The sequence below is a fragment of the Lycorma delicatula genome, chromosome 2, assembly GCF_047948215.1.
Source record: "Lycorma delicatula isolate Av1 chromosome 2, ASM4794821v1, whole genome shotgun sequence".
Taxonomy (NCBI): domain Eukaryota; kingdom Metazoa; phylum Arthropoda; class Insecta; order Hemiptera; family Fulgoridae; genus Lycorma; species Lycorma delicatula.
Genome location: NC_134456.1, coordinates 128,570,992 through 128,591,574, shown reverse-complemented (window position 1 = coordinate 128,591,574; position 20,583 = coordinate 128,570,992). Strand labels below are relative to the sequence as shown.

Here is a 20,583-nt window from a genome sequence, read left to right as displayed (position 1 = left end):
GAATTACTCCTCAAAATCTACATTTTTTTTTTTTTTTACAAGAATGCATACAATACCAGTGTTTTATTAATAAAATGATTAATCGTATAAAATATGTTTTAAAATAAATTTATTATTTTTATATCTACTATTATTATTAAAACTTAATATTTTAGTGTTATTTTGTTTATGTAAAGTGCTTTAGATTTAACGTAATATTAACTCAAAATTTTATTCTATCATAAATATCTCTAATTTTTACCCATTACCGCCTTAGATTAATATTATAATTAACCTAGACCATAAATATAGTGTAATGCCTTCTGGTGTTCATTAATTTTTAACTGTAAATTTATTAATATTTCTTAATAAAAAAAGTACGTACTCGTATTTCGTTTAATTCGTATTGATTTATTGGTATTATTTATTTTTCAAACTTTTTCTTTTACAAAAGTGTTTACGTAAGGAAAAAATGTGTGGAATGAGTGTTTTTCTCTATCAGATCTAAAATTCAAACGGTTGTTACGGTTTTGACATTTTTTTGTATAATTATACAAATTTTGACTTCATTATAAATAATTTTAAAGTAATAAAAAAAATAAAAAGGGACGTCAAAATATAATAGTACTAAAAATTTACAAATAATTATATTTTTATTTATTAACTAAAGTAAAGGAATTTACAACAAATAACTATGTTTGATTCGGTGCCAATCAACACAAATTAAACATGAAGTTACGAAAAGTTAGTACATCAACCAACCGCTAGGCGGCTAAATCGGCTAAACGGGATTCCCACATGTAAAATGGGATCTCAAAAGCGCGTAAGAGAGAGAGAGTGTCACGATCTCACGGTCATAGCATCTTGAGTTCGCTAAGGTGAGTATACGTGGTGATATTATATGTATATAAGCATCTATTAAGTATTCTTATATAATTTTTTTGTATGTCTCATTTTAGTACTATATTTTTGTAGATCTAATTTTATTTTAGTAAAACTTCTATTACAATTGTGCACTGTTTGAAATAGAATTTGTGTATATAAATCATAGGTTTTCTTTTGTTTAATTTGAATTGGCAGGCACCTACTTCAAAAATAGTTATTTGTTTTAAATACTTTTACTTTAGTTAATAAATAAAAATATAATTATTTGTAAATTTTTAGTGCGATTATTTTTTTAAGTTTGCTTTCTGTATATATATATATATATATATATATATATATATATATATAAAGACTACTAAGACTACTAAATGCCCTGCACAAATATGGGACAGCGACGTTTAAAGGAAAGTTACCGAGTAAGGAATGATCATTTAAGAAAAAACAGAGAAAGAAATGCCGTGAATACTTCCGTCGAGACTTCTCAACAACGAGAATGTAGACTCTCACAAGTAAGAACGTACAACAGTCGATTCTTTCGGATTGAAATTCTAGAGAGTGATTCTCATCGTATCAGTTTTATACAAAAGCGTTTGTCAAACAAATAGCAAAAGCAACGTTCTCACCGCCTCGTCTAGATATATGAGAAAGGAGACTTATCGGAAGCTGCACTCATAAAATTTGATGTCGAGACTATTGGTATCAAAATGAAAGATGCTGATGGTTGCATAGCCATTTTACCAGTTTTTACAACATTCCAAGCGATAAAGGGATACGGATATGTCAAGCGCAGAATGTTACTCTGCTATCTACTATTAAGCTGAGCTGTATCTGTTCACAAATTGCAGGGTACAGCTCTTGACAGGGCATAGACCTCGGCAAAGAACATTTTGTCAGCGGGCAGATTTATGTCGTTCTTAGTCGAGAACTTTAGAGAGAATTTTCTTGTCTGATTTAAACCCAAATAAGTTATTAAGTAGACCATATGATGAGAAATCTCTGACAGAATGATGAGGTTGTATAATCTATCAGATTTACAGGTTCCATTACTGCGAGTAGGCTTCTTGACAAGGTTTGCGAGTACTCGGTTAAAAAAAATGTTTATAATAACTACAGAATATTTATTGTAAAATTATAATATTTAAATCGCTTCATACTGACTGATATCGGTTGGGAGCTTCTTGTCTGATTATTTATTTATTATTGTAAAATTATAATATAAATATTTATATTATAATTTTGCAGTTAAGGATAATACACTTTTTCACCAGTTTATGTAAATATTAAACATAGGTTTAACATTTATATGGAGTTTAGAGGGAAGTAGCCAAGAAAAAAATCAAAAATAAGAAATGATTGCTGTAGCACTTGAATTTTTGCGAGGTAACGAAATGGTCATGAATTGTTTTATGACACTGGTATTGAAGTTGAAACTTGGATTTTTTATTCGAACGTGGAGTTGAAGAAGCTGTCAATTTAATGATGTCATTCATCATCTTTTGGACCGAAGAAGTTCAAACGTCTTGGTTGAACTTCTTTGAAGACGTTTGGTGAAAAAGATTATGGATACTATATTTTTTACAAAAAAAGTAACTTGCTTGTCGAATTTAGTCATTGTTGAACTAATGTGAATGCCAGTATGTATTGCAAAACGTTAAAACGTTAAAAACAAACTACGTGGGATACTATATTCACGGCAAATCAGACAGTAATGAGAGTGAAAAAATTTCGTTTGAAAATCTTCAATCATCCACCTGTAGCTGTGACTTAGCTCCCGGCGATTATCTCCTTTTTCTTCGTCTTTAACAGCGGCTTGCATCACAAAGGCTTGACGGTGACAAATTGAAAAATGGCATTACTGCGTGGTTTAAGTCACTGGCGGCGGATTGTCTTGAAGAAGAAATGAGGAAGCTCATGAAATGCTATGAAAAATGTGTTGCAAGTTAGAGGCATTTATACACCTGCTTAATAATTTTCCATTGCTAAAATAACCAAGTTTTAAAATAAAATTGTAAATTAAATTTAAATTTATTTCATGAATATTTCTATTCATTATATCATTTTAAACTGAATGTGAAAAAGTATGAATAACGAACGTATATATTTATAAAAAACAATTTAATTTTGTTGTCGATTATTATAAAATGCGCAAAACGTATTTTGAGAATTACATAGGCCTAGATTTATACGGTAAATAATCAGCTCCTTCGTTCTTTGTAGCTTAAAGTTCTGATTAACAAGTAACTTGGACTAAAGTGCAAAACTTAACGAAAAATATTATTTTATATCCACGTGTTTTGTTATATCCATGTGCTTGTTTGGTAAATATTTATTATCAGGAGAAGTAATGTAAATAATCGGTGTCGGTATTTCACGAGGAGTATCTCTGGATTCTCTTCATATCATTATTTATCAGCCCATTTACTGATTTATTAATTATGGATATAATGAAATTTATATGGTTTCTATTGTAAGTAAATATGAAACAAATTGTAAATAAAGTATAGTAGCAAAAAAAAAAAATGCATAGTTAAAACGACCCGACTACACTCGTCGTCGTGAATCTGCTGATTTTGAAGTCGGGAGTTCTCAGTTTCGATTCTTAATAAAAAGTAGTTGCTTTTATTCGGATTTGAATATTATATTGTGGATACCGTTCTTTGGTTTTTAATTAATCACACGTCTCAGGTATGGTCGGTCTGAATCTGTACAAGACTACACCTCAGTCACAGATAAGGGACGTGGTTGCCTACGGGCCCCGAATCCAGAAAGCCGCATGGGATATTTGAAGACTTCCTATTCATAAGATATAATAATAATTATTTTTATTTAAATGCTAATCCAATAAAAATACAATATAATTCTTTATTTATCTTTCTTTTTCTGTTCAGCCTTCGGAACCACGGTAAAGTATTACTTCAGAGGATGATATGTATGAATGAATATGAATGAATTGTAGTCTTGTCTCAGGTCGACCATTCCTGAGGTTGTGGTTAATTGAAACCCAACCACCAAATAAAATCGGTATCCACAGTGTCTAGCAGCATTTACATAGATTTTATTGTTCTTTCTATATATTCTAAATCTTTATTTTCAAACTAAAATATTTCGTTTTAATCAAATAAACAATTTTCAAACGTAAAATATTACTTATTGGAAATTTTACTTGTTATAGTTTAACGTCAGTTATAATATACTATATTAGCACCTATAAACATTTGTTAAGACAATTAATACGCACGTATTCATATGATTTATGTAGAAACGAGTTTATAATTACATGTTTACGTATTACTATCGATTTGGTAGTAATTTTTAAAGATTTTGTATGAGGCTCGGCTGATAAATTTTGCAACCTAGCGTGCTACATGGAGACAAAAGGTACTATCAAGTTGGGCGTGGCAGCACATTGTAGCTAAAATTCCCCTCTACAAATATGCGATAATGCGTTGAAATCCGTTTACCGGTTTGTTTTCAGTAGCAGTTAAAATGGAGTTGAGTACGTCAATACGTCAACACCGTTAAAACAACGCGCAGTGATCGAATTTTTAATAGCAAAAAATGTGAATCTACGAATAGTTTTCATCGTTTCAAAGCGGTTTCCGATAGTGAAACTGTTGAAAGGAGTACTGTGAACAGGTGGGCGTAGAAATTTCTCGAATGTGAAGTTGGTAAAGCGACAGTTGAGGAAGCACCTTGCAGCGGACTTCATACGGTATTGAATGAATCGATATTTGACCTAAATTCTTGTTATAGTAATTCAATTGTTTATTTATTAATTTGACATATATTTAGTTCATTAACAGTTCAAAAACGTATACAAATGCCAAAAAAAAACTTTAAATAGTACTCATCTTTAAAGTGGAAAATCCCTTTTTCATTATACTTACTTAAACATTTATTAATTAAAAACTCCTTCAGATAATATTTGAGTAGTTTCGACCCATCATAATATTTCTTTTTAAATGTGAAGAGAGTTTTTTTAAAATGTTTGGCAGCTCTGAGCCACTTTTGTGCAATTACTAATACAATAATTATTACGTCCTGATATATTTCATTATGAATATCTTTATTTAATTCTGAATTTCCTGCATATTTAAATTGTTTCCTTCCATTCCTCTTCTATATAAAATCCTACAAAATAAATGTGTTAAAAGCGGGTTTTGATGGTTGGATTTGCTTTTTTTTCATTGTAATATAAAACTGCTTATACAGAAAATTACTATTAATAAACTGTTAAACAAATTATTTATTTTTTAAAGGATCAAAGACAAATTGAGTTAAGATAAGAGATTACTTATTACATAAGAGTAGACCTAACAACCCGTTACTTCAAACGTACAAAGGATCAATCATCATACAGTGACAGATTCAGGCCTGGTCTTCGAAGCAATATTTCTAGTCGCCTTATTTCAAATAAAAACTGATAATTATTACCGGAAGTAGATATTTAGTACCAGATATTTAGTACAAATTTAAATTTCTTGATTTGTGCCGGTAGGCAGATGCGTTCCTTTAAATAATGACTGTACCTGTAGCTTTATAGATCCATGTGTCTGTAAAACATGAAGTATTGTTAATTAGAATCCAATAACAGAGAAGAATAAAATTAAACAGAAACACACTGATGGTCGTAGATCATTGTTCTGTTAACAGAGCGTTTTAAATATTAATAGGCTATAGAAATGGCAGTTGATGTATTAATTATTGTTAATATTAATAATAATTATTTTTTAATGGGTATTAAACTACACCGTTTTGGAAAAAATTTATTTTCTTGTTAATTATTTCAGTATTTCAGTCTCGTAGTTATTAACTTTAAAACTCAAAGAGAGTTGCGTAAATAGATAGATAAAACATTTGACTTATTAATTATTAATAAGCTGGAATACTTTATAAGAAATCAAAGCCAAGGGAGCAGTAATATGATTGTGAAAATTAATTTATGAAGCTTTATTCTACCTAAGAAATATATTATCAGGCTTGACATAGAATCTATTTTTGAGTAAAACCTTTTAGTGGTATTTTTTAAAAATACCTGTATGTTTACGATATTTTACCAAAATTACTTTGTTTAAGAATCGCATCAAAATGTTGCTTTTTTCACATAGCTTCATCCTCTTTAGTACGTTAATGATTTTAATTTAAAACAAAAGGAACAAGTTTTATTCAAAATAAAACAAACTTTAAATTCAAAGAAAGAGATTATGATACTATATGATTACTATATATATGATACTATATATGATTTTAAATGAGTAACAATGCGCGAATATTGTTTTTATAGTAAAGTGATATTTTGTTCTTTACTTTGTTTCCCTTTTCCTTAACCTTGTGGAAGTATAAATTAGATTTGAATTCATTACGAAATATTTAATTTCAGCGATATGGCATTCATCATAACCGTTGTAAAGTTTAATAACCAATATCTCAATAATAAAAATAATGGTTCGTAAATTCAAAAAAATCGTTAATTTTTTTTCTTAATAACTGAAAAATATATTCATTTTTATAACAGTGCGTTCATTCATAATTTTTATTTTCTTCAGATACGGTGTTTTATCCAGAATTTTATTTCTGTTTTTTTTCTGTAGGAATTTTAGACACGTAAGGTCATTTTCTATGATTAGTAGTTCTAACCTTATCTAAATTTGTCTTCCCTAACTTCTAAAAACTTAATAAAAAGTTAGAAACTGTCATATTTGATAAGAACTGTTGAATCAAGTATTTTAAAGAATTTTTCTAACCTTTTTTAATCATTTATCAAAGTAAATTGAAAAGTTACACCCTCAAAGTAAGATATTCTGTTATCATAAAAAATGATAATATTTGTTTTGCTTTTTGTTTTAAGATAAGGAGGAGTAGTCGGTGAGTAAAGGGTGCATATATCGATGCAGGGCGCAAGTAGTGGGCAGGTGGGGTTGGTCGTTGGTCTTCGACGCAGCCTTGACCTCCGTTGTGCGCATGAGCAAACTAGTTGGCGCGAACCTCAGTCTACGTTGGGGCAGGCTCGGCTTTAAGGTACCCAGCCGCTCGTGTTCTTCAGCGCTTTTTTTAAGGTAACTTCTTGGTACATTATTAAATATATATGTTAATAATTTAATCATCTTATGATTTTTAATTTAATTTTTACTTGTTCTCATTTTTTTTTTTTTTTTAATTTATGATTCTGAAACAAAAGCTTGTGTGTAGTGAGTGAATAAAAAAATGTAAATTTTTTCCTGATGTTGCGATTCAATCACGTTGTTCTCGTTTAATTACACATATGGAAATAAAAACGTATTACAGACAACGTTGTGAAAAGTATGCATAAGAATGTAAAGACGGCATCATTTAAGATGAGGTATATTTCTAACATTTTTAATTTAGTTTTCAATTACGTAGCCTTTGTTGGATTTTTTATTTATTTTATTTAATGTTTTTATTGTAAAAAAAAAATCTATAGGTGATATTTATTAGTCATTTGTTTTCACTACAGATAACTCAGTATGTATAATGTTTTTAAAAATTCTCTAATATTAATTTACATACTATTATGAAAAAAAGAAAAAGAAAAAAGCGAACGCTATGTTTTTACACTTGTTTTATTTTATAGAGTGAATTCGTTATTTCACAAAAATAAGTATTTTTACACTTGAATTTTGTTCGTTTATTGATTTTTTTTTCTTTTTTTTGTTTATTAATTTGCTATTTTACTTCAGCTAATTTCCTTATCGTTCTTTTTATCCTTGTTGATGAAAGTATAGGACTGTCGTTAGTTTTTAACTAAATTCAAATTTTACATTGTATTAGTAAATTTCATCTGTATATATTTTTCCCTTACGTACGAGTAAATTTATTAATGAAATATTATTTTTCATTAAAGTATTAATTTTTTTTGGTTCTGATTTTATTTTAATTTCGGTTTTTAATATCTTACTAGAGATTAATTCTCTTACTAAATTCTATTGTTTAATTAGAACTAATGAATGTGGTTTATTATTTATTTTTTGGGTTATAATATTACCAAAAAGAAGTGGCTAATATTGGGTAATGTGAGAATAAAAATTAATTTTTATGTTTAAATTTATTTTTTGAATTCATTAAAAATTTTCATAAATTCTTTTACCGACTAAAAATAAAATTGTTATAAAATTAAAAGTGTATAAATTCTACTGAATTATTTTAAATGTATTAACAGCTCAGGTTTATTTATATTTCTGATTTAATATTTTCGGTTAGGTACTAAATTAGTAAAATATTTTTTAACTGTGTTTTTTTCTTACTTCCGGATATAAATAAATTATTTTATTGTATCACCAAGTTTTAAACGTAATGATTTCAACTTGTAATAAACAGTAATTATTAATTTTGCCATACATTTTTTATTATAAAGCTTTACATTTTGCCGTTATTTTATTGATTATTCTAATTAAAATACTAATTTTCATCAATTAAAATTAACAAGGCCCAATGATAATGAGTTTACATACATAAGTAGTTGATCAGTTCATTTACACCTGCAAAAAAAGTAATTACAATTTATTACAATAAAATAATAATAATCAAAAATGCTACTACAAATAAGAACAAAAATTTTAAGTCTAATAAAATCAAATAATTTATTCAAATAAAATTTATTTATTTCCAGTGTTACAAATTTGTTTTATAAAAATAGTTTTTTTTTAAACAATCGTTGCTAAAATTTATGTGTAAAATTTTAGTATTTTACCGAACAAGAGTTAGCTTGCTTGCCTGCTTCACCAAAGGTCCTGGGTTCGATTCGCGGATAGGTTCTGAAAAATTTGTAACTATTCGTAACTTTTGTAACCTCAACTTATTCGCTAATTACCTTAGCAATTTATGTGTCTAACAAAAAAACTAATATCTATTTAGTTATTAATTTTCTTAACTAATTATTTAATTGGTTTTAGCTATTTATTAATTTAAAAGTATTTCTGTCTTCGTGCCCGAAATTTAATACCTTTGAATAATGTTATTCTGAAGTGTACTTTTATTTACTATTTATTACTCCTATCAGACACCAAGTGTGCAGACAATCTGTTTAGTTGCAGATTATTTGCTACTGAAACCGAATAAAATATCCTTGCCTCTATGTTTGTTATATTCGTCTAATAATTATTGGGTTTTTTATGATTTCTAATCTGTATTAATAATATACTAATAATATCCTACCATCGGTAAACATTTATGTAGAATAAACAAACTGTTATTTCAGGAAGAAGTTAATACTATAAATTTTAAAATACTTGCTTGCGACTAAAGTAGTTCTTTCTAATAAAATATGAGTAAAATAATAAATTAATAAGTTCTAATTTCAAACTGGCAATCGAACCTGATACCCAGTATATGTCAGCCAGTATCTCTAATTTGAATTTAATATCTCTACTCAATTTGAATTTTGTTGAAGGATTAGTTTTTTCAGTATTTTTAAGTTAATGTACGTTCCATTTTCAGTTCTTATTAATCCAGTAATCATAAAAAAGTTGAGAAAATAAAAATAAATAATATTTTTTTGCTAACGTTCAGAACAAAAAGAACATTTTCTTGTTAATAAGTATTTAGAATTTTATTAGACATTAAAGTTAATCTACACCTAAATAAGCGTAAAATCTTACTGACCCATAGATTTAGTTTAGAGAATTAAAAAATTCAGTTTATTTCATTTTTTTTTATTTAGTTTTTCATGTATTTTTGACTGAAATATAATAATAGTATTTTTACTTCTCATTTCTTTTCAAAAAGAAAAAAACATAGAAAACAATTATAAACCTAAATATTCCTTAAATTAAAATTTTTCATTGTTTTTTTTTTTAATTTTCAATATAAACATATTTTTGCACTTAAATAAAAATATTTAAAAAAATATAAAAGCCTGGGCAATGGTTTAGAAGCTAGGAAAGCTATAGAAGCCTGAGAATGGGTAAAGCCTGTAAAATACAGAGAAGTGGGCTGAAAAAGGAGATCTGAACGTTGTACTAAGTGTGATCTTATGTTCTGGTTACTCTATCCATCTAAAATAAGTAAAATGAGTGAAGAGTGAAAGAAATTTGTAAAAATAGAGTTCTGAAAATATGTTGACAAAATACTAGTATAAATAACATCTTAATGGTACTACTTAAGCTACATCGATTGCTTTTAAGGTAAGTTATATAACCACAATATTAAGTATCATTTTTATTTTAAATACATAAACACAGAAATTTTTTTTTCCAATATCTTTTACATTAGTACCAAAAATTTACCAACACTATTATGATGAAAAATGTTATTTTTTACTAAAAAATATTTAAAAATACGATGATAAAAAATACCTGTTACCAGTAATAATAGATGAATAAATACTACCTGTTACTTATAATTACTACCTATTGCTTAACCGGCTAAGAACAGATTTTCCAGAATTTTATGAGTCCCATATTTTTCTACGATCGAAAAAATTTATATTTAGATTATTTCCTGTTCTTAGTTATTCTAATTTTCGACAATGCAGAGGTTTAGGTCCATTTTTAACAAGAGAAATTGATGTAAAATATAATAATTAAAATATAAAATATACAAATTTAAGAACTAAATATACGTATAAATTATAAATACTGATTATGTGTATAATAAATGTGCACCCAACACACACACCCACCCACACACACACACACACGCGCGCGCGCACGCACACACACACACACAGAGAGAGAGAGAGAGAGAGAGAGAGAGAGAGAGAGAGAGAGAGAGAGAGAGAGAGAGAGAGAGAGAGTGAGAGAGAGAGAGAGAGAACTGTGTGCGCGTGTGTAATTCAACCATATTTTTATTTTACTGTCGAAGTTAAGATAAATAATATAGTGATCAAAAAAAGTTCTGTAATCAAGAATTGAAAAAAAAATTTCGATAAAGTTCTTTAAGTATTCTTTTTAAACGAGAACAGTATTTAAAACTTTTCCTTCCGAGTGAATTCAAAACAGATAATTATGAATGCAATGAGTTAATGGGTTGGTGTAGATTAAAACAGAGATGACTTAATCGTTTTTCCAGTTCAGTTCCACAAATTAGAATTCATTTAATTGAGAAAACAATAATTTCGAAATGAATGCGTTTAAAATTGAATATTCGTTGCAATTAATTGATATTTAATGTTTTTTACAATTTTTAATTTTCATTACTGCAACTTCTTTAACTAAAACTCGCCTAGGCACTAGAACACCGCCAAATATTTCTTAAACTCCAAAACCTAAAATCAAAAAGTCCTAGGGCCTAAAACAAGATGGCGGTCATCTAGGAACCGTAAAATTAAAACTAAAATAAGAAATATACATGAAAAACAACCAAAAAGTTTCAAAAAACACAACAAAAATAAAAACTAACTACAAGAACAAAAATAACAAAACAAGAAACTCAAGGAACCTCGAAAAAAGTACACGAAGACACATACAAGTCGTATATAAGTTAAGATCTTAAGGTAGATATATTAGATCTTAGCTTTAAGATATATAAGTATAAGAACCTATTTAAATAAACATATGCGGCTTTTCTGTAAATTTCTTCTGCCGTTGCTGAAAACTAATAATATAAATATATCATACGTTTTTGTTAAGCAAAAACCATAACATTAGGCGAGTTCGGTTTTATAATTTTTCTAGGCTTAACACAAAAGAATGAACAATCAGATTTATAGGAGTTCTGTTATCATTTTCGACTAGTTTTTTTATCTTTTTAAACTGCTTTTTTGAAAATAATTTGAGTTTTGTTTTAAATAAAATTTCAAAATATAACGGTATTAGGAAATCTTTAATAGGGTAAATTAAATGTTACAAGAATTTATTTATTTATTGAACTTATTTTTAAGGGTATAAATATTATTAGTTTTATAAATTTATCTATTCTTATATCTTCTCTTCATCGTTTATTTATTGTCGCATCGACGATAATAGTCATTAGCGACTTAAATATAAGTACATAATCATAAATAATTAAACAATAAACACCAAACATACTAAGCAAAACACACAAACTAGAACAACAATAATAAATGGGTAATAAATATTGGAATATCACTACTAGTCTATTTTCACTGCGCACACATTATTCCGTGAGGAATCACAAGTAAGCAAAACTGCTGAATTATGTTCTTCACTTCACTATCAGAGAGAAACCGCAACAGTCTTTTGATGCACTTTTTCTGGTTGAGTAAACACTTCACACTTAAACCCAGGTTTAATTGTTATCGAATAGACCCGAACATTGGGCAGTCTATGAATAAGTGGTTTACGGAACATTTTAGATTGCACGTCTCAGCTCTACTGAGGAGAGCCAAATAGATGGGCGTGGGTGACTTCGTGTGTCCAATTCTCAGCTGAGTTTGGATAACTTGGTTTCTTCTGTTTTTTGGAATAAAAGGTTTTTTGAACACATTATCCCGGATGCCATGTAAGGCCGTGGGAAGACTTAGCAGTCAGAAGTTATTTCACTGATTACGTAGTTTAACACGGGACTGTCCTCTTAAAGTCGCTCTCACCTGTTAATTCTAATCGGAGGCTATTTGTTGCCGCTCTTTTGGCAGCCTCATCAGATCATTCGTCCCCGAGGATGCCAGAATGCCCCGGGACCCATATAAATACTCTTGTTTATTCTTAAGAATTAATTGTTAATTCATACGAATAGATTTCTTTATTCTTGGAGGGTATCATAGATTATTTGAACGATGAGTTCAGATCGTCTGCAGCTCAAGCAAGCTCTTAGATATTCTCATAGAGGTAGTTATTATGAGGAAGCTGTCATCATTACGGGTCTCAATAGCTCTCAAAGTGAAATAAATTACGTACGTCCCGCAAAAGAACACAAAGGAATAGCCACTAAGCTTGTATATTATCTCGTTTTCAGGCAGTATTATTGAAGAGCCAGATCCGTCGGCCGAGACAGAGCCATCTGTATAGATGTATGTCTACTCATTGTACTTCTTAGTCATCTCGCTAATTCGGACGCTAGAAAATCGGTAACGTGGGTCCCGTTTACGTCTTCCAGATAGTAAAAATTCAATCTTCAGAGATGCGTGCAACCAAGTAGCGCTGCATCCTTTCCGATAAACCTCGGAAGAGACACGTCTAGTTCCTGGAGACAGAGAAACAGTCTCAGGTTGCGGTAAGGACTTCTTCCCCTCGAGTTGTAAAGGACTTCTTCCCCTTGAGGTAATATACAATTAATCTGCCTTGATCAGTTGGAGGACGGGACCTGCGGATCGTAGCCTGAGCCTGGTATTTCAAATGCTGTAATGTAATGGGTGTTCATAGGATTCAATTAGTAAACTTAATATAGGGATAGTCGCAAGTACTTCTATGAGTATTCAAATGCAAGTATTGTGCAATGAGTCTAGTAAGCTCTTAATTTTTTCTCTCGCAAAGTGATACAGGATAGATCCATATTCCAGCTTCGACAAAACAATGCTTCTATATGTGTTAAGAATGGTGTGTTTGTCAGCACCCCAGTTCAAGGATAATATGAGTTTAAAGATATTAATTCTTCTTAGACATTCAGCCTTAGTGTACTTAATGTGGCTCGAGAAATCAGCTTTTCATCAAAAGTCACACTTAGAAGTTAAATCTCATTTATTTCCTTTATCTCATCTCCGCCTAAGTTTAATTTGACCATGTTCTTGGCTTACTCTTTTTAGAATATTGGTCACTTTCGGTGTTACTCGCTATCTCAATACGGAAATGGTCACTGCCGTATGGTTCCTGTAGGACTCCAAATTCAAAGAGGTGGATTAATGAAGCGTTACATATGGTTAGGTCGATGGCACTCAAGGTCCCATATGAGCTGCTGAGGTGTTCATGCGCGTCCAGGGTTAGAAAACGTGGGAAACGTTCTATCTGTTTTTGAAAATAACGCTTAACTCTTCAGTACTGCAAAGTGGTTATCCTTAAAATTAATTTCTTGAATGCATATCAGAGTCGGATCAAGCCGATTAATAAGAAAATGGAAATTTTCTCCTTTGGGGGTGGGACCCATTAATATTCCATTGTAGGATTGAGTTGTTCATATGGTGAATATTGTCTGTGAATTAAGAAATTCTTCGGAAGGATGACTATACACTTGGATCAGTCAGCGGGCTATCTGCGAGAGGCATCTCAGAGCTGCTGTCGTTACAATCCTTATCAAATATGCATTATATATGAATTTATCAGCAACTCCATTGACTCATTAGTCGAAATGACTAATTGTCAATTAACTAATTTGTTTATTACACGTGTATTTTTAATATTCCTTTCCGGTACTTTCAGGTGTGTTTCCCGAAGCATATGTATGAGTTCCATCGTATTTGACGTGTATTATGGTAACAACTGTAATATCCCCAACTTTTGCTTGGAGCGTACCGCTGTTGAAATCAGCATACTTAAGGATGTAGGGGTTGTCTTTGGGTTGTAAGGTTTCCATTAGGGGTTCTAGGCCCACATTAGGGTTGTCAGTATGCTCCTTTGGCTTCTTTCATGTTATTTTACTGACAGTTCTCTGGCTTGGAGGATTGTCTGGCGTTTCTGCTGTGTTCCTAATATCTCCCGACGGTCGTCAGAGCTAGAGTTCACGGACAACGCCCGCTTCTGCGCCTTGGTGCATTCCGAATCCACCAAGGCGTTCTACTAAAGGCCTCTACTAAACTCCAGTTTAGTAGAGGGTAGGCAGAGCGGTTTCTGAATCCTGACGGTCTGTAGACGCTGAAAACGCTTCTAGGTTGTAGGGGTTTCCCTCTTGTAGGTTGCAATTTTTTGCTACATGCCCCAGTTGCTTATAGAGGAAGTAGGACACGGTGCGGCCGAGATATATATCCAGTACTGCGAATCATATTGGGTTAGGTTCGCGGTACTTGGTAACGTTTTAATATCGTCAGGTTGTTGGTATACCTGATAATGATACCTCAGGATATGTTCCTAGCTCGGCTGTGTGACCACACCCAAGAAGATTATAGCTAATCCAAGGTAGATGTCAAAGCTTTTTAATCTCTGTAATATTTCTCAAATATCTCTCTAGTATCTCATTAGGGATAACTGGGCACAGATTAGAGTGGACTACCCGTTTGAATTTGGTCAACAAGGAGGCGAATTTCCAGGAGGTGGTTGCCAACATTTACTTTATTGTTTTTGTCGATGATCGATTTGACAACGTCACTATTCGCCAGGTAGATACACACTCGCTTCATGGAGATCTTGGATCCATATAAGAGGTTCCTAGAACTGACTAATTTGCCAATGGCCACCATATAGGTACTGATTGGTATGTCACCTATGGCGTCTAGTATTATGGCTTAATTTTTATTCGGGTAAGCTAGTTTTTGGGATACGGTGGCGTAACTCCCTGATTTCTGCATCTGTTTAGTAATACGGGCGTCATTTCCTAAATGATTGGCTTCAATCAACGGTTCGTCATGACGGTTCATCCAGGTTGCCTGTAATCTATCACCCTCGAGCGTCTTCTCTGATACATTTTCAAATACTGTTACTTGGTCGTTCATACTCATAACTATTCCCCTGTACTCAGAGGAAGTGGTAGAGCTGGAGTGTCTGTTAACAACAATCAGGTGGGCCAAACATCGAAGTAGAAGCCCTTAGTAGGTTATTTTGGGGTTAGCTGGCTTTGTTAACCTCAAATAATCGTTATTTATGTCCTAGCGGGATATTTGAAATATTATTTAATATCCACCAGCTCCAAGGTCGGATTTTATTTTTTATTTTTTTCCGAAGTGGGAAAATTTGCCTCAACCAAAAACGCCCAGTAGCCCGTATATACTGGGTGTGTGGGGTTCATCGCCTACTGCAGTGAGACCCACTAAAAAACCACTCCCTCACGCAACGTAATGCTGGAATTGCCTCCGATGGCATAACCTCAGCACCACGCGCGTCACGGGCACACCTCAAATTCATACAAATATTTACACCTCTCGTTCACACTACTTTCAAAAATATATATATATATACACTACATAACACATTCAGACACCATTTACAATCAATAATATATACAGCTCAGAATATATACACCACAGCTACGCCGGCCTCAGACAAGAGGAACGCGTCCCGCGGTAGCGATTGGTGACGAAAATGCCGTAGCACCCCCGCCACCCGGCCACGAAGGTTGGCGCCCATCGCTACCCTCAGCCGCCATCTCCGTTGTCCGCCTTGCGGTCCTCATCTATCATTTTCTGCTGTAGCACGCTTTTTATCCACCGGGCACAAGCAGATCCCTCACCGAAAGAGACCATCAACCGCATGACTTCTCCCGGCGAGTTCAAATCGTCACGTGGTATTTCCTGTCTCCATCTGGGGCACACAAAGAAGGTGTGCTCAACCGTATCCTCGTCATCACAATACTGAAACAGTTCTGTGCGCCTCTTTCCGATCCTGCAGATGTAGACCCCGAACAACCCATGACTCGACAATCACTGAGTCGTCCAGAAGTCCGCCACTCCATGCAGTCTAAGATCCAAGATTGGATCAATAATCCAAGATCGAATTAGTCACAAATAATGTCCCTCACAAAATCCACAAGTGTTTAGAAGTGGAAAGAGAAATGACCATTGCTAGAATAGATGAAGGATACGGGAAAGTTAAGGAAAATTTTGTGGTACATAAATTAAAACTTAATAATGTTTCAAATAAAGATGGTTCACCGATGTATAATACCAAAGAAATGGTCGGTAGGTGGGTAGAGTATATTGAAGAGTTATACGAAGCAATAAAAGAATTGAATGGCAGAAAGTTTCCTGGGATAGACGGGATACCTGCAGAATTACTGCGCAGTGCAGGTATGGAAGCGATAGATTATACAAACTGCTATGTAATATTTACGAAAAAGGGGAAGTTCCGTCAGACTTAAAAAGAGTGTTACTGTCACAATACCAAAGAATGTAGGAGCAGATAAATGTGAAGAATACAGAAAAATTAGCTAACTACTCATACATAAAAAATCTTAACTAGAATTACGTACAGAAGAATTGAGAAGAGACTGAAAGACGTGTTAGGAGAAGACCAACTTGGTTTCAGGAAAAGTATATGGACAAGAGAAAAAATTTTAGCGCCCAGATTAATAGTAGAAGACAGATTAAAGACCAACATACATGGCATTTATAGACGTAGAAAAGGCATTTTACAACGTAGACGGGAATAAAATGTTCAGCCTTTTAAAAAAATGTAGGATTCAAATATAGAAATAGAAGAATAATTGCTAACATTTACAGGAACGAAACTGCAAAGTAATAGTCGAAGTACATAAGAAAGAAGCCGTAATAAAAAAGAGAGTCTGACAAGGATGTTTCCTGTCCCCATTACTTTTTAATCTTTACATATAACTAGCAGTTAATGATATTAAAGAACAATTGAGATCCGGAGTAATAGTGCAAGGTGAAAAGATAAAGAACCTAAGGATTTAGAAAACGATTTAGAAGAAACAATGAATGGCATGGATGAAATTCTACGCAAGAACTACCGCACGAAAATAAACAAGAACAAAACGAAAGTAATGAAATGTAGTAGAAATAGGACCATTGAATGTAAAAATAGGAAGAGAAGAGATTATGGAGGTAGAAGAATTTTGTTATTTGGGAAGTAGAATTACTAAAGATGGACGAAACAGGAGCGATATAAAATGCCGAATAGCACAGGGAAAACACGCCTTCAGTTAGAAATACAATCTGTTTACATAAAAAATTAATTTAAACGCCAGGAAAACATTTTTGAAAGTATGTTTGGAGCGTAGCTTTATATGGAAGTGAAACTTGGATGATCGGAATACCTGAGAAGAAAAGATTAGACGCTTTTGTAATGCGGTGCTATAGGAGAATGTTAAAAATCAGATGGATGGATAAAGTGACAAATGAAGAGGTATTGCGGCAAATTGTTGAAGAAAGAAGCATTTGGAAATCTATAGTTAAAAAATTAGACTAATAGGCCGCATATTAAGACGTCCTGGAATAGCTGCTTTGATATTGGAGGGATAGGGATAAATTGTGCAGGCAGACAACGTTTGGAATACGTAAAACAAATTGTTAGGGATGTAGGATGTAGGGAGTATACCGAAATGAAACGACTTGCACTAGATAGGGGATCTTGGAGAGGCTGCATCAGATCAGTCAAATGACTGAAGACAAAAAAAAATCTTAATTAAACTAATATATAAAAATTATTATTTTAAACATATAAAAAAATCATGTAAAAATTTCCCTGCCATTCATATTAATAAAATGATATTAGTTTTTTGCATTCAGCTTACGCTTGAATGTTTCATAATTAACTAATATTACTGCATCGATAAAATAGTTATTTATGCATGTTTGCTTGTACATTGTATTATTATTCATAACGAAACGCTTATTTAAATACTCGTATTATTAATTCATGCAATTATTTTTCAATATATAAACCACTAATACCTTTCGTTGTTCATCAGATAAATTCATTCATTCATGCCAAAATAAATTATTCTATCCTTTTTAACTGGAGACTGTAAACTGAATATTTCTATTATGCATAGGTTCACAACACTAGTTGATCGATTAATTCCTCCGCGGAGTCATAAACAGATTGGTACAAAACCTTGTTAGCTCCATTGTTCTAGTCCACGTAGAATTTATATTATTAAGTAAGTAAGTAGTGAAGAGGCTCCCTCAAGACACTTGAGCCATAAAACTTGTGTACGCTCTCAAAGAAAGTGACCTAACTGTCCAGTTCTACATGTCTAATGAGTTTCAGAATCTTTGTGTCTCGATTAGAAATATGTTCTGAATCTAAATGAAATTAGCCAGAGTATATTGAGTTACAAAAGTGCCTTCGGAATAGTTACATGACCAGTTAACTGTACTATCTAGACATGAATTTTAAAGTTATTAATCAAAGACTTTCTATTCGTATTTAGATTGGTTTTTGCTTCTATTGTGCTTTTATAAAATTATTCTTTACTGTACTCTTTTTGAGATTTTATTTACAGAGATAAAAAAAATAAAAATCACTTTTAAAAAAATACTGTATACATACATATAGAGGTTTTTTCACATATCAAACAGTAGGCAAATGCAAATGAAATGTTTGTTATTCATTTTTAGTCACTGGAAATATCAAAATATGTTGTGTTAAACGGTTAGACGAATTTTCAATCTATCTGCGGATTGATTGTTAAAGCAGTCCGATGTAGAAAAAAATAATTTGCTGTAGACTGTATACCGTTTTTTGTTACAATAACGTTTTTTTTTTGTATGATATAAATAACTTTAATTAAAAGATGAAAATATATAAAAGAAAGGTTTCATAAATACTGATGGTATGTCGCTCAAACACACTCGTTCGTACAACAGCATATATTACTTTACATATGAGTATTAAAAGATTTATTCAGATGTATGAGTATGTACGTATATTCAGCTACAATATAGGTTACTAAAATAAAAATTTTCTTTTTGAACATGAAACTAATTAAGTTTTACATTGTATTAAATTTTATTCTCGTCTGTGATATTATTGAGATTTTCAGTTTAGTGGTAATACAAGAAGACAGTTGGATGAGTACAAGGTCAGTACTATATTCTGCTCTTACGTCAAACGACTGTAATATTTAAAAAAAAATCTTTCCCGTTTTAATGAAAATTCTTCTGGCCTTCTTAACCCCTTTTCCATTCCGTTGTAAAGTTATGAACGTACTATAACTGTGTTGTTAAAAGATATGGTTCAAAGAAAAAAAATATTTTTCTTCTTTTACAAGAGTCGAAATAAATTTTTTTATGATAACTTTAATTAAGCTTGCCGTTACAAAAATCCTTAAGTACTTACACTATAGATGGAATTTTGCTTTGAATTATTTTTGCGCTATTTCTTCAAAATTTTAGTGAATCATTTAAAGAAATTGTGGTGAAATTGCACAATCGGAAATCAGACCAAAAATTGAACTTTTTATGTATATGTTTTTTTTAAGTCGTATAGATTTTCTTCAAATAAATTGCAACTCACAATAGTATCGAAAAAATTACACACTTAATAAAGTTAACAATTTTACTTTCCCGTCCAGCGCTATAGCTTTAGAAGGAAAAGTATTGCAATCTGTCCAATTTTGACATACGCGGTTTACACCGGATCTTGACGTTTTGACACTTAAAGGAACCCAAAAAACGGATGGAAAATTTCCGGATGTTCGTATGCACGTGTGTGTATTCGGTCTTGCACTTATATCTCCAGAACTACTGGACCGATTTTGTCTAAATTTTAGATTACTTCTATGTATGGGTAATTGATGCTAGTAAATTTTCAACTTGAAGGGTCAAGCGAGTGAGACTGTAAAGCGAGGTCACCCTAAATATATCGAGATTTCGCCTAACTAAGGTCTTATTTTTCTTAGAAACATTTGTTAGCAATTAAAAAATAATAGTATTTGCAAAAATGTTTTTGCGAAATCGCACCCCATCCCAAAAAATGATCTAAATAAACAAGCGACTAAGTGGGTATACTGACTCAATAGTACCTTCTCTCACCACAAGGAGCGCTAGTGCTGCCCTGATGAACAACTGTTGTAGTCCGCTATGTTGTGACGTCACAGGTGAGCGGTAGAATTAAAAAGTAAAAAATGTATTTAAAGTGGCCGTTAGTACTGCCACACTCGCGAGAATGAAATAACATCTACTAAAATATTTAATCATTGAATTAAATAAACAAAACATATTATATTTGAATAAAATGATAAATATTTTTAATTAAGTTG

The 20,583-nt window shown here is 31.6% G+C and overlaps 1 protein-coding gene across 2 annotated transcripts in view; it reads left to right on the top strand.

Moving 5' to 3' along the window:
* The first annotated feature begins 758 nt into the window (after positions 1-758).
* LOC142320250 (uncharacterized) overlaps positions 759-20,583 on the top strand; it is a 440,791-nt gene continuing 420,966 nt past the window's right edge. For both annotated transcript variants that reach the window (XM_075357953.1, XM_075357951.1), the window contains exons 1-2: positions 759-857; positions 6,713-6,920. The gene's annotated coding sequence lies outside the window, so the exon portion shown is untranslated. The remainder of the gene's footprint in view (positions 858-6,712; positions 6,921-20,583) is intronic.